At 42.5% G+C, this 14232-nt stretch overlaps 1 long non-coding RNA gene across 6 annotated transcripts in view; it reads right to left on the reverse strand.

The window, feature by feature from the left end:
• The window catches only part of LOC149123311 (uncharacterized), an 86754-nt gene that overhangs the window by 18127 nt on the left and 54395 nt on the right, over positions 1–14232 (reverse strand). For 2 of the 6 annotated variants that reach the window (XR_016217078.1, XR_016217082.1), the window contains one exon: positions 5198–5310. The exons of 2 other annotated variants lie outside the window; for them this stretch is intronic. This is a non-coding gene — a long non-coding RNA (uncharacterized LOC149123311). Of the gene's footprint in view, positions 1–5197; positions 5311–8904; positions 9090–14232 lie in introns of those variants that run through there. 2 more of the 6 variants (XR_016217077.1, XR_016217083.1) reach the window with 1 other exon arrangement.

The raw sequence follows: 14232 nt of genomic DNA on the forward strand, positions 1-14232 counted from the left end.
TAATGTGTAATTACCTGTTCTGTACAAGACTCTGGGATAAATAATTGACAATTGTCATCTCACTGATTCATAACAGATTCTATGTGAGATTTACCATTTGGTGGAAAACTGACACTTAGAAAAACATCAAAAGGTCAGTCATCCTGCCAAGGCAGCATGCATCTGACTCAACACTTCCTTTCCAGTGGATCCCGTCCTAGTATCTTAGTTTCCATTTTGCTCTTGGGGAAACATTCCCACCTTCTAAGTCAGAGCTGTCATCTAATTATAAATGCTGAAGGTGTCAGACGCTCCAGAACTCTGCTGCAGCTAAGACATACTAGGCTGTGTGTTTTAAGTTCTCCCATTCTGACGTATGTACACACTTACAGACTTAGAATCAAATAGAAGTTCAGCAAAGGTGCTGGTGACAGAAGGAAGGCAAGTGGGGCGAAAGAGCTGTCACTGCCTCCCTTCTCAGGGTGTGGCAGATAATCGCTTTGGCAGCAGCATCCCCAGGCCACAACGGATGGCATGGTTGTCCAGCCTGTCATACCCATGTTCATGTGCATCTGTGGTGTCTACGTCCAAGGACCAATGTAGAGCACTATTTCTGGTTGCATAACCCCCAAGCCTGTCTCTTCAGCCCTCCCAGGAATCTGTGAGCTACCCTCTGTTCTTTAGGAAATCCATTTCTATTTAAATAAGTGATGATGTCTCCAGCTTGTAGCGAAGAACCCTGGACCACTGTAACAAACTTGTAAGTGGTCTCCCTATTTCCACCCTGAATCACCTACAATTTGGTCTCTGAACAACAGATATTTAAAACCTAAGTCAGGTCTGCTAAAACCTTGCAGTGGTTTTTCTGTCTGAGATTGGACCAAAATCCCAGAGCTGACCAGGGTTTACGCGGCTGTACCTTGACTAAGTCACTGAGTTCAGCTCCCGCTTTTCACCTTTATCTCAGCCTCACCAACCCCACCCACCCACAGCCACCTGCTTCCCTTCTTTGCTGATGCCCCGGGGGTGTGCATCCAGCTCCCTGCTCCAGGCAACGCTCCTGAAAAGGCAGAAAGATCAGGGGATCAGGAGTCAACAGGAACACTCTCCATGTTTCCCTTGACCTTAAACAAAGTCCTTCCTCTGCCTGCATCGATCCTCCGCATGCGGAAAATGGAGATAAGCCGCTGGCTCCCACGGCTGTTGTGAGGACGAGACAAAGCAGTGAGCACAGCACCTGCCACCCAAGGAACTGGTCAGTTTCATTCTGCTTTTCAACATCACAGATGCCAACAATGTGTTAGACGATTGCATTTGTTTAAAATTCAATTAGTTTGCTTGGGAAAATCTTGTTCTAAAGTCATACCCCCTGAACATACTTCTCTTGACAGTGTGTGGCTAACAGGAGCCAGGAATGAGCAGTGTACATAGGTTCAATTTAAAACATTTTCTTGGAAAGGTGCGCTGCTATTTATACTCCCTTCTTTCCCTTTCTCACCTCTTCCTTTCTCCTCTCCCTCCATCTTCACTTCTCTTCCTTCCACTTTTTTTCTGTTTTATTTTTCCTTTTGTCTTTTCTCTTTTTCTTCCACTTTTATGACTTTTCATACTTGGATTTGGCTGGTAAGATTTTATTTTCTTTGATAACTGAATAAAAAGAAATAAGTCACCGTGAAAGCATTCTTGTTATTATGGTACAGGACAAAATTAATTTTCTGTTTCTTATTATTCCAATATATGTCTTTTCCTAGCAGCTGGTTGAAAGAATTAAGCCATCTGCTATTTGGGGAAAAAATGAAAATCATTGAAAATAGTTTTCAATAGTTGGTGATGAATGCATCCTTATTACTGCATAATTTCTTGCCTCTCTTACTAATATTTCTGATAACATACAGAAATATTCATTGAATCATGATCTGTAATCATTACTTTTAAAATACAAGTCAAATCAAAACAAGTGTCAAGTTGTTGAGTAATTTCTCTCTACTGAGCCTACATTCTAAATCTGAGCTAATTAAATGGTATGAGGCATGATTTCTACTAAAGACTACAAAAGCAAAATAAATGACGACATCACTGGTGATTTAAACTAACTAAATCAGGAGGCTTGAATAAAAAGTACTTCCATATTCACAAAGAAATTATTGCATATAAGGGGTCTTTGGAATAACACAAATCTAATTGATGTAGTTACATTACATGAGTTTGCAAAGGAGAAAAATTACACCATTAATTTGACATGTATTCGAAAATTTATCTGATATACAGTTTGGCAAGACCTTCTCGAAGTTGTGAAGCTGCACATACCTTTTGGATATTACTTTACACAGCAAGCCTCAGAAAATGAATCACTTTCCTATCACATGTCAGGCACTATTGATAGATACGGCAGGGAACAAAATAGACAAGGTCCCTACATACTTAATTCTTTTTTTAAAAAAGATTTATTTATTTATGTGAAAGAGTTATAGAGAAAGAGAGAGAGAGAGCTATCCTCCACCCTGATTCACTCCCCAGATAGCTGCAATGGCCTGGACTGGGGAAGGCAAAGCCAGGAGCCAGGAGCTTCCTCCAGGTCTCTCACTTGGGTAAGTAGGGGCCCAAGCACGTGGGCCACCTTCTGTTGCTATTCCCAGGCCATTAGCAGGGAAGTGGATCAACAAATCAGCACCCACATGGGATGATGGCATGTAGACAGCAGTTTTACTTGCTATGGCACAACACTGGTCCCCTACATATTTGATTCTTAAAGGAAAGTAACATTTAAGATGACAGTCTAAGATGAACCACTATTATCTGGCTCCGATATTTAACTATGAGGACATGCACAGTAGCAATAAAATAAATAAAAATATGTAACCATACAATTATATACAGAGATAAAAACATTAAGCCTTTTTATTGTAATGTAAATTTGAAATATATTATCTCAAAAACTCAAAGAAAGGAGGAGAAAGGGATGGTAGGAGAAGAGAGGCAGAAGGGATTGTCATTATATTCTGAGAATTATATCTATGAACCACACTTAATCTGTTAAAAACTAATTAAAATTTAAAAGTATATAAATATACAACTATAGATATATAAATGCATATTATGTATAATATTTACATATATTATCTATACTGTATGGTTATGTATTTTTATATATGTACATTCTCACAGTTCTAGAGGCTGGGAAGTCCAAGGTATGTATATGAAAAAGTAGAGGCCGGCGCCGCAGCTCACTAGGCTAATCTGCCTTGCGGCACCGGCACACCGGGTTCTAGTCCCGGTCGGGGCACCGGATTCTGTCCCGGTTGCCCCTCTTCCAGGCCAGCTCTCTGCTGAGGCCAGGGAGTGCAGTGGAGGATGGCCCAAGTGCTTGGGCCCTGCACCCCATGGGAGACCAGGAGAAGCACCTGGCTCCTGCCATCGGGTCCGCGCAGTGCGCCGGCCATTGGAAGGTGAACCAACGGCAAAGGAAGACCTTACTCTCTCTGTTTCTCTCTCTCACTGTCCACTCTGCCTGTCAAAAAAAAAAAAAAAAAAAAAAAGGCAGAGAAAGCCAAAAAGTCCAAATCCATAATAGAACTCATAAATAAAGCAATGTACTGTCATAAAAGGAAATACTGTGACATTCAAAATTACGGTAAACTATGAAATGACAGAGATTTATATAGCTTATCCAAAAGAAATAAACTACAATCTAAATATTTTTTAAATCTTAAATATGAATAGTTTCCTTGGACTGCCATCAAAAATTACCACAAACTGGATGGCTAAAAACAATAGAAACTCATGGCCAGCGATCTGGTGCAGCAGGGAGCACTGGCGTGCCAGTTCAAGTCCCAGCAGCTCTGCTCCCAATGCAGCTCCCTGCTAATGTACCCCAGAAGGCAGCAGCAGACGGCCCAAGTGCTTGGGCCCCTACCACCCACGTGGGAGACCTGGATGGATACCTGGCCCAGCCCCGACTGCCATGGCCATTTGGGGAGTGAACCAGTGAATGAATGGAAAAGATCTCTCTCTCCCCTGCACCCACATCACTCTGCCTTTCAAATAAATAAATAAATCATTTTTAGAAAATACAAGAGACTTATTTTCTCCCAGCTCTGGGGGCCACAAGTCTGAAGTCGAGGACTGGCAGTGTCAGGGTCTCCGGGAGGCTGTGGGGAGAACGTGCCCCATCCTCTGTCCCAGCTTCGGTGGGGGTGCAGCAATTCATAGCAATCTCGGCTTACAGATACCAGGGTCCCCTTGATAATTCCACCTTGCTTGTTTTGTGAAGGTGAGGTTACTGGTAATTTTTACTTCCTCTTCTTCTTCTTAACATTTCCTAACAATTAGCATATATTCATAAGTAATACCACATGAGACATTCTTCTCATAAAGGAGGAACAGTCGGAGAATCACTGTAAGTTTTACAATCTTGGCTGGCGCCACGGCTCACTAGGCTAATCCTCCGCCTTGCGGCGCCGGCACACCGGGTTCTAGTCCCAGTCGGGGTGCCGGATTCTGTCCCAGTTGCCCCTCTTCCAGGCCAGCTCTCTGCTATGGCCAGGGAGTGCAGTGGAGGATGGCCCAAGTGCTTGGGCCCTGCACCCCATGGGAGACCAAGAGAAGCACCTGGCTCCTGCCATCAGATCAGCACGGTGTGCCGGCCGCAGCGCGCCGGTCGTGACGGCCATTGGAGGGTGAACCAACGGCAAGAGGAGAGCTTTCTCTCTGTCTCTCTCTCTCACTGTCCACTCTGCCTATCAAAAAAAAAAAAAATTTACAATCTTATTTACAAGGGAAATCTTGAGTCACCGCCATAAAGGAAAATCAAGTGTCCCTGGCCATAAGCAGAGGATTTTAAATAGACCCAAATTAGACATTCCACTAAACATCATTTTGTAAACACCAGACACTAACATTATGTAGGAACTTTTTTTTTCCATTTTACAGATGAGAAAACTAGACATAGAAATTCATAATAGTATCTCCAAAGTCATGCATATTAAATGAAAATATGTTGAAAATGAGAAGTAATTTCAGACCCACGCCCTGAATCATTCTATAATCAAGGTGGTGTTTGGCAAAATCAGCTGAGCAGCATAATAAACTGGATGGGAGGAGAGACACACAAACAGCAGAGAGAACATGGTCCAAGGTAGAATGGTAGAGCGAGAACAAAGAGAAAAAAATCTATGCACTGAACTGTGTCCCCTCCACGTTCTCATGTTGAAGCCCTCACCTCCAGGGCCTCAGTGAGTGGTTGTGTCGGAGATAAGGTCTTTCGCGAAGTAAGTGAGAATGAGGCTGTTGGGATGGGCCCTAGTCCAGGGACGGACGTCCTTCCAAGCAGAGCTATGAGGACACAGACACAAACACAGACACAAGATCATGTGAAGACGCTGGGAGAAGGAGGCCACCCAAAAACCAAGGAGAGGCCTCGAAGAATCAACCCTGCCGACATCTTGTTCTCAGACTCCCAGCCTGCAGAATTGTGGGAAAATAAATGTTGTGGATTCAGTCGCCCAGTCTGTAATCCTTTATTATTGCAGCCCTACGAAACAAATGCTCCAGGGGTACAAGCCAACTGAATGATGCCATAACGACTCAGACGTGTACTTACCGGGCAGGACACCCGAGCAGAGGTGGGGAGGAGGGAGCTGTCCAGCAGAACCCTGAGACTCAAGGGTGGCCACCACCAGACAGAGCCTCCACCAAATGACTGGAGGGAGAGTGTATCTCAGAACTGCCAGCCGCTCTTCTGTATGATTACTCCTAATCTATAGTCCCTGCTGGGCCAGAAATTATGCTATGGCTGATGCGAAATTCAATTACTTATAGAACATTCTTTCATTTGATAAATGCAATGGTTATTAAATCTGAGAATTTGTTCACTTTCCAGAGATTTCTGAAATGACAGCATGTATTCACAAAAATATTCTGCAAGCTTCTGTTCCTTATAAGACTTTTAATTATAAAATTTTAATCCTTCAGAAAATACTTATGTAAACATACACTACAAAGATATAAAAATTCTTAATATTTCAGTGTATAATAGTTATATAATAATTTAATGTATTCTCTTTTGATGTTTTCTTTCTAAAGAAAATAAATTTAACTTACTCATAGGCTTCTCATTTTTCTTTCTGGGAGATAACTACTGTGCATATTTTAAGACTTTGATAGACACACGCACACATAAATGAGAGTACTTTAAAAATCTTAGAAAACAATAAAAAGTTCATTGTGCAGAAAATTTTGAATTCTATGCATATGAGAAAATTCTAAAAGTTCAAGAAAATGCATATTATGAAGAAGCTATGCATGAATTTCAAAAATTTTTGCACCAAAATAACCTTAATTTCTATAAACATTTTGAAGCATCTTTGTACATTTTTAAGCAATGTACATACATATATATGTATGTATGTATATTTTTGAAGAGAGAGAGAGCAACAGAGCGTGCCCATGTAGCATGATTTACTCCCCCAAATGCCCACCATCCAGGACCCAATCAGGGTTTCTCAGATGGGTTACAGGGATCCAGTCATAAGAGCTGTCTCCATGGATGAACATCAGCAGGAAGCTGAAGTCAGGAGTCAGAGTTGGGAATTGAATCTAGATACTCTGATGCGAAATGAGGGCATCTTAACTGGCATGTTACTAAGACAAATGCCAGTCCCTGGTTTCCTATTATTTAAAATTATAGATAAATGGTAAGCTTTCTCTCTCTCTGCTCAACATTAAGTCATTTGATTTATCCTTGTTATAAATATAGAACTCATGTAGATCTGTTGAAGCATAATCTGTGCATAAATATGACATGTTAATCTGTTCCCCTAATGACGGGAAATATTGTTTTACTTTTTCAGCCATGACAGATAACTACAGTGACTATCTCTGCATCTGTCTCCTTGTGTAACACACAAAGTTCTCTTTTTAACTTTGCTCAGTGCAGTTCACAAACTTTGCCTCTGGCCTGAACTGAGAATATTCACTGCTCCTAATCTCCCCCAGACACTGTCTCAACCCTGTGATGAATTTGATAATATCAGCTAAACAGAGGCAATGCTAACCTACTGCTGTTTAACTTCAGCTTGGATTTGAATCCAAGTCTGCAGAAATTGGCTGGCATGCATCATTTCGTGTGAAATCACATTAAATGATGATATTGAGTCCTTGGGTAACTAGGCTGATAATATGAGAAACAGTTATATATCCCATTACTCATTACATTGCTTGAAGGAGAAAATACACAACTTTCCTTTGTCACCTGTTCACAAAAGAAGTATTGAATCCCAACCCCTCTGATGAGGAAAATTTATTTCAAGGAAGAACCTCCATTTTTAAATACAGTGAGCTTCGCCGGCGCCATGGCTCACTAGGCTAATCCTCCGCCTGCGGCGCCGGCACACCGGGTTCTAGTCCCGGTCGGGGTGCCGGATTCTGTCCCAGTTGCCCCTCTTCCAGGCCAGCTCTCTGCTGTGGCCCAGGAGTGCAGTGGATGATGGCCCAAGTGCTTGGGCCCTGCACCCCATGGGAGACCAGGAGAAGTACCTAGCTCCTGCCATCGGATCAGCGCGGTGCACCGGCCGCAGCGGCCACTGGAGGGTTGGAGGGTGAACCAACGGCAAAAGGAAGACCTTTCTCTCTGTCTCTCTCTCACTGTCCACTCTGCCTGTCAAAAAAAAAAAATAATAATAATACAGTGAGCTTCCTTATCAAACTCATCTAAGCTGCATAATCCCCCTTTATAGAAGTTGTTTACTGAGGCTAAGAGTTTACTGTCCTTTTACATGACTTACTTATTTATTTAAGAGGCAGAGGTGGAGAGTTGGAGAGACACAGAGAGAAAATCATACATAAAGAAAGAGAAAGAGAGCTCCCTTCTGCTGGTTCACTTACCAAATGCACACACTAAAACCAGGAGCTCAGTCCAGGTCTCCCATGTGGGTGGCAAAAATCCAATTACAGGATCTTCATTAGATCAGGAGTGGAGCCAGGTATCAAACACAGGTACTATGATATAGGACACAGGTGTCTTAACCAGCACCTTTTTGTTTTTAGATTATTTACTTATTTGAAAGGCAGAGTTATAGAGGGAGAGAGGTAGAGAGAGAGAGAGAGAGAACGAGAGAGAGAGAGATCATCCATCTACTGGTTCACTCCCAAGATGGCTGCAACAGCAAGAGCTGGACCAGTCTGAAGCCAGGAGCCAGAAGCTTCTTCTGTGTCTCACACGTGGTCACAAGGGCCCAAGGACTTGGGCCATCTTCCGCTGCTTTCCCAGGTGCATCAGCAGGGAGCTGGATCAGAAGGGGAGCAGCCAGGACTGCAACCGGTCCCCATATGGGATGCCAGGATTACAGGCGGCCGCTCAGCCCCCTGTACCACACGCTGGCCCATTCATCAGAATCTTAAAACACTAGATCAAATGCCTATCCCTGAGCCCTGGCAAGAAATTTGAAGTTTATCCCATATAAGTAAGGTATTCTCAATCAATAGTGGCAAAACTTGTAAGGGCTGCCTGACGCTCACCAACTATTTCCTCTTCTGATGTGGATGCCTTGATCTTCCTTGGTGAACTGATTTCTCTCACACTCATCATAAATGATTCAGGTAGAGCCAGTACAACACTGCTCATCTCAGAGGCAGATCCAGGGCCTGGGCCCAGTGCATCAGCAACTCCCATTCTCCTAACACAGGTGACTGACAGAACAATGAGCACCCAAGCCAGGCAAGCACCTCTGAATCGGCACCAGCACTTCTGCTTGAACTGTTGAGAAAGGGGATTTCTCTCGTCTCTCCTTCCTCTGGAGTTCTTGAGCTCAGAAAACTATAAACCCAGATCTGGCACTAAAAGATGACCTTCCTGAGAATGAAGACTAAACAAATGGAGAAATAGATGAAGCTTTTTTAAAATTTATTTATTTATTTGAAAGAGTTACACACAGAGAGAAAGAGAGGCAGAGAGAAAGAGAGGTCTTCGATCTGTTGGTTCACTCTCCAAATGGCTGCAACGGCCAGAGCTGCGCCGATCTGAAGCCAGGGGCTTCTTCCTGGTCTCCCATGCGAGTGCAGGGGCCCAAGGACTTAGGCCATCTTCTGCTGCTTTCCCAGGCCACAGCAGACAGCTAGATTGGAAGAGGAGCAGCCAGGACTAGAACTGGCAAAAATATGGGATGCCAGCACCTCAGACACTGGATTAACCTACTGTGCCACGATGCCGGTTCCAGATGAAGTCTTAATGACATCCTTTGAGCCCTGGATCCAACCATACCTAAAGCTTGCAGCTACCTCTTGATTCCCAGACTACACACATGTGATCTAACGCATTTTCTTTTAAAATACTTGACTTCAACATAGCATAGCAATTCAAAGTACAACCTCTGAAGTCAATCTGGTCAATCTCAAATCCCTCCTCTACTATAACTAGCTGTGAGATCTTGTAGGGGGGAAATGACATAAAAGGTCAGAACAGTGTCCACATATAACTGATCCTCAATATGCTTTAGCCATTATTAGGAAGTTAGTGCAGTTACTTTTCCTGTAAGTTATCACCCAAAGATTGTGCAGTTGTTAGTTTTATGTGTGAGCATCACACACTTCTAACTAGAAATGCTAATCTAGGTGTTCCTATGAAAGTACAGTAGAGGTGATTAACAACTCCAAAGAGTTGTTTTGGGAAAAGGGCATTCCCCTCGATAATCATGTGCGAAAGAAGAAATTCCAGAAGAAGACATCAAGAAGACTCGAGATATCAGCTCTTACCCTAGAGCTTCCAGCCGGAGGGCTCGCCCGACAGATTTCAGACTTGCCAGTGCCGAAGTCTCAGTCCTTTTTGTGTTGCTATAGCAAAATACCTGAGGCTGGATCATGTGTAAAGAGGTATAATTGGACTCACTCTTCTGGTGGCTGGAAGGTCCAGGCAGCATGTTAGCATCCTGACGGGGGCCCTCTGGGTGAGTCCCAACACGGTGGAGTAGAATGAGCATCAGCCATGTGCAGTAAAGGCCAAGGTGTGAATGGGTGATAACAACACGTTTTCATGAGAACTAATGCAATCACACAAGGCCTATACCATCTCCTCAGGAGCAGCATTAACCCATTAATGAAGTGGACCCCGATGATGTAATTCCTTTCATTAGGACCCACCTACGAAAGCTTCTATCATGTCAACAATGTAACACTTGGGACAAAGCTTCAAGGCACACCGTATCCAAACCATAGCTCACCAGTTCCTTACAATAAATCCTTCTCTCTCTACCCACACACCCCTCATCTACACACCCATATCTATCCATCCTCCATCCACCCATCATCGTCTATCCATCTTGTCGCCCATCCATCCATGTCAGTCCATTCATCCATCATCTCCTATTAGTTATGTTTCTCTGGTAAGCCCTACTGTGCACATCCTTCCTAACTCAATTTTTGAAAATACTAGGAAAGAGAAACTCTTTGCTTTTGAACCTCAATGATCTACATGAAAGCTAGTGTACTCCAAATAAAGACTGCCAGAAAATTATCTAAGACAACTATATTTTTTTCTGAATTTAGCAAGAAATCATGTAGAAGCTGAGAAGCTGTCAGAGTTTAAGTTGACATAGTATATGGTAGCGTGAGTTGGGAAGTACATTGTATGTTTCAGTGTCTTTCATAATTTCTTTGGTGCCAGAAAACCGTTCATGTTTTTTAAACACTGAGAAGTATCTCCCTTCTCCCCTCAGCACACGGGAAATGTCATCACACAAATGATCTAACTACATATAACTATACCGAAGAGATTGGGATTTATATTCATGAGAAACACACACACACATAATTCATGAGTGATGCTGACACAAGTGAGCAATCAGCGGGCCCTGTTGGATTATAGATCAAGTCTAACTCTGTCGTATTTAGTACATCATTGAGTCGTACAACTCTTCATCTTAAAAATTGTCACTGCGTGGATTGCACTCTGTGCTTGTGACTGCCGAGCTGCCAGGCCTTCCTTTCAGACATGTATGTAGCCTGTATTTTATTACATTCAAATACTATGTTTTATCCATAATTCTGTTGTGACCTCAGTACTTGGGGCCTTGTGTTGATTTATGAGGCATTCAAGATTCCAAGAGGAAATTTCACAACCCCAGAGGATCTGCCTGAATGGACACATTATTTTGCTAATATGCATAGACATAAATCTTGTCTCTCACACACTGGAGTTTATGAGGATGACATTAAGCTGGTTACTGCTCTGTAGACTCAATGCTGCCCAAGTGTTTGGAGAGAAGATACACAGGGGGTAATTTATGTTGGTGCTGTTAAGGAGACAGGGCCTTCTAGCTCATCTCTGTGAAGCTGGGGGAGGAGGGCTTTTATCTGCCAAAGGTCATAAGATGTTTATAACATCATTCATAGGTGATACAAACTGATCAACTTGACATTTACGCCACTGTAGATTTATTGAATTTTGAGTCTTGCCTGCAGTTGCCTTGGCGGGGCCAGATCAAATGACTTGCTGGGCCTCGTACAGTCCATAGGCTGGACAGTCCCCCTCCCTCGGAGTGTCATCAAAATAGCAGTGAAAGCCACATCTGGGAAAACTTCTCTTATTAATAAATTATTAAATGGCGCTCTCAAACTTGAAACTTGAGACTTGGAAGGAATATCACTCATTTATTCCCCATTCATTTCACTGCTCCTATGTACTTTACTCGCTGTCCCTGGGATTCTAATAAGACATCCATAATAATAATTTAATATATTCAATTTTTTAATTAAAAGTCAATCAGTGAAAAGCACTATAAACTTCAACAAGTACACACAGGAGGAGACTGCTGCTACTTACATTTAATTATCTAACCATCAGGCAATAAATGAGAATTGCTTTCTGATTATTCAATAAAATTAGTAAGAAGTGTTTTATGTTTTTTGAGTAGATAGCTGGATAGACAATTCCAAATTGGTTTTTGAAAAGAAGATGGTTAGATAGTTCTAAATTGGCTTTTGAGATAAGATTGACACTTCATATGTATGCTAATTGATGTCAAGTATTTCATAGGTATTTTCCATCATTTCCTGCAATAACATCCAAAGAATATTTTATACTTAGACCCTTTTTTAGTGGTGTGACGTGGGAGCTATGTGGGTTAGATGGCTCTATTTTTAAATCACCTTTGGGAATATCTGGGCAGCCCATGTCAGATCTCCACTCTGTTTATATGGGAAGATCTTGACACCTGGCAAGAGGTGAACTGGTTTGTATGATAAACACCGCATTAGCTGGCTATCGGAGGAAAGATGTTTGCTCTTTGTCCAGCTCCACTGTTCTTGGAGGCCCAATACCTGAATACAATCGGCGCGGCTGTATGACATGTACAGACGTGAGCGGGGGGAGGGGGGGGTCTCTTCCATGAGGCAGAGAGCTGTCCTCATACTGAAGAGATTTGTCCCACTTGATCAAAGCCTGCATTCCTTCCACCAATTTGCCAGTTTTCTTCTTCTTCTTAACATTCTGTGAATTTCTGTCTTTGGTCTCCGCACAGGAGTTGGAATCTGGATGAGGTAAACTGCAAAGCGGGCAGTTGGAAGAGGAGGAGAGGAGAGCGAGTGTGACACTTGGACCAAGGCGCGTGGACAGGTGCAGGAAAAGGAGCAAGTGGAAGTGGAGGCTCTCAAAAAGAAGGTTTTTGGAGAGCTGTGGGTCCCTGCCTTTGTGACTTAGCTAGTCCTGGCTGCTCCTCTTCCAATCCAGCTCCCTGCTATGGCCTGGGAAAGCAGCGAAGGATGGCCCAAGTCCTACGGCCTCTGCACCCACATGGGAGATCTGGAAGAAACTCCATGCTCCTGGCTTCAAATCTGCCCAGCTCTACCTATTGCGGCCATTTGTGGAGTGAACCAGCGGATGGAAGACCTTTCTCTCTATCTCTCCTTCTCTCTGTAATTCCACCTCTCAAATAAATAAACAAAATATCTAATAAAAAATGCACGTGGCCACTGTGCAATTGAACTGTGTGTGGTTCCTTCAATCTCAGAAGTGATGCAAAAATAAAACATAAATCAGATTCTAAAAATTTAGAAAACACAAACTGTCTTACAAATCTTTTTTTTGATTACATGATGAGATAATACTTTAAATACACTGGGTTAAGTAAAATATGTCATTCATATCATTTTTCCTATTTTTACCTTGTATGATATGTCTACAAGGATATTTAAAATTACATAGATTACTTGTATTTTTTTAATAGATAATGCCAGGCTAGCACACACAAAGCCATCATTCTAAATTATGTCAGAAATCACTCATAAAATCGCAGTATTCTTCCTCATCTGGCAATTCCCATGCTGAAAGAACAAGAAGAAACTGCAGATGTCTGGGTATTTACACATTTTCTGCTCTCAAGGTAAATAGAAACTTCTTGGGTAAATCAAGGAGGGATGTAAAATTCGAAATTGTCTGCATCTTAACCAGGTTTATACATTTGATTTAATAAGCTGAATACACATTAGTAGTTTGCAAAGATTTTGTTAAGAATTAAATGGAGACTATGAGGGGACTGAGCAGCCAAGTGAATACGCTTATGAAGTGGCTCTTGTGAACAGCCCAGAGTGCGTTACGCCTCCCATCTCTTCTCGTACTGACCTTGGCGCATCTCAGAGAGGAGTGGGGATTGCCTTCCAAAGGGACCCAGGCTGCAGCCATGTCTTCCTCCTCTGCCTACTGGCAACACACACAGCCACTAGCCTTTCTCCTTGGTCTATGCTAGCATACTGTCCATCTCTTGACCACCTGAATTTAATCCCAATTGATTCTTAATTATACATTTTTTCACCTAGCATCCACAGGGATCCCTTTTGTAAGCTGATTTATTGATAGGGCAAGTGCTATGGCGCAATGAAATTGCACTCTGCATGGCCCTGCTGGCCTTGCCTCATGGTGCTGGTCTAGGTGTCTGTTTTGTTTCCCCCACTAAAATGTAAAGGCTGTGAGAAAGGCGATCTTGTCTCTCCTGTTCATCCTTGTCCCCAGTTTTACAACCAGTAGGAAGCACCTAAGCAACAATAAATACTCGTATAATGCATATAAATGAACAGACATTATATATGAGAAAAACTTAGATTGCAGAGGCTTAAATAATTGGTCTAAAATCCCAGTTAGTTTGGGAGAAAATCTTACAATTCTAGGTTTAATTAATCTAATCCAAGATAAACTAGAGGATTTATTAGAGCAGCAAATGGGAGGATTAATCACATCTTCTGATCTTATCTACACCTGCTGGTTCCATG

This window comes from Oryctolagus cuniculus, chromosome 11 (assembly GCF_051225735.1).
Source record: "Oryctolagus cuniculus isolate XC-2025 breed Fujian yellow rabbit chromosome 11, ASM5122573v1, whole genome shotgun sequence".
Lineage (NCBI taxonomy): Eukaryota > Metazoa > Chordata > Mammalia > Lagomorpha > Leporidae > Oryctolagus > Oryctolagus cuniculus.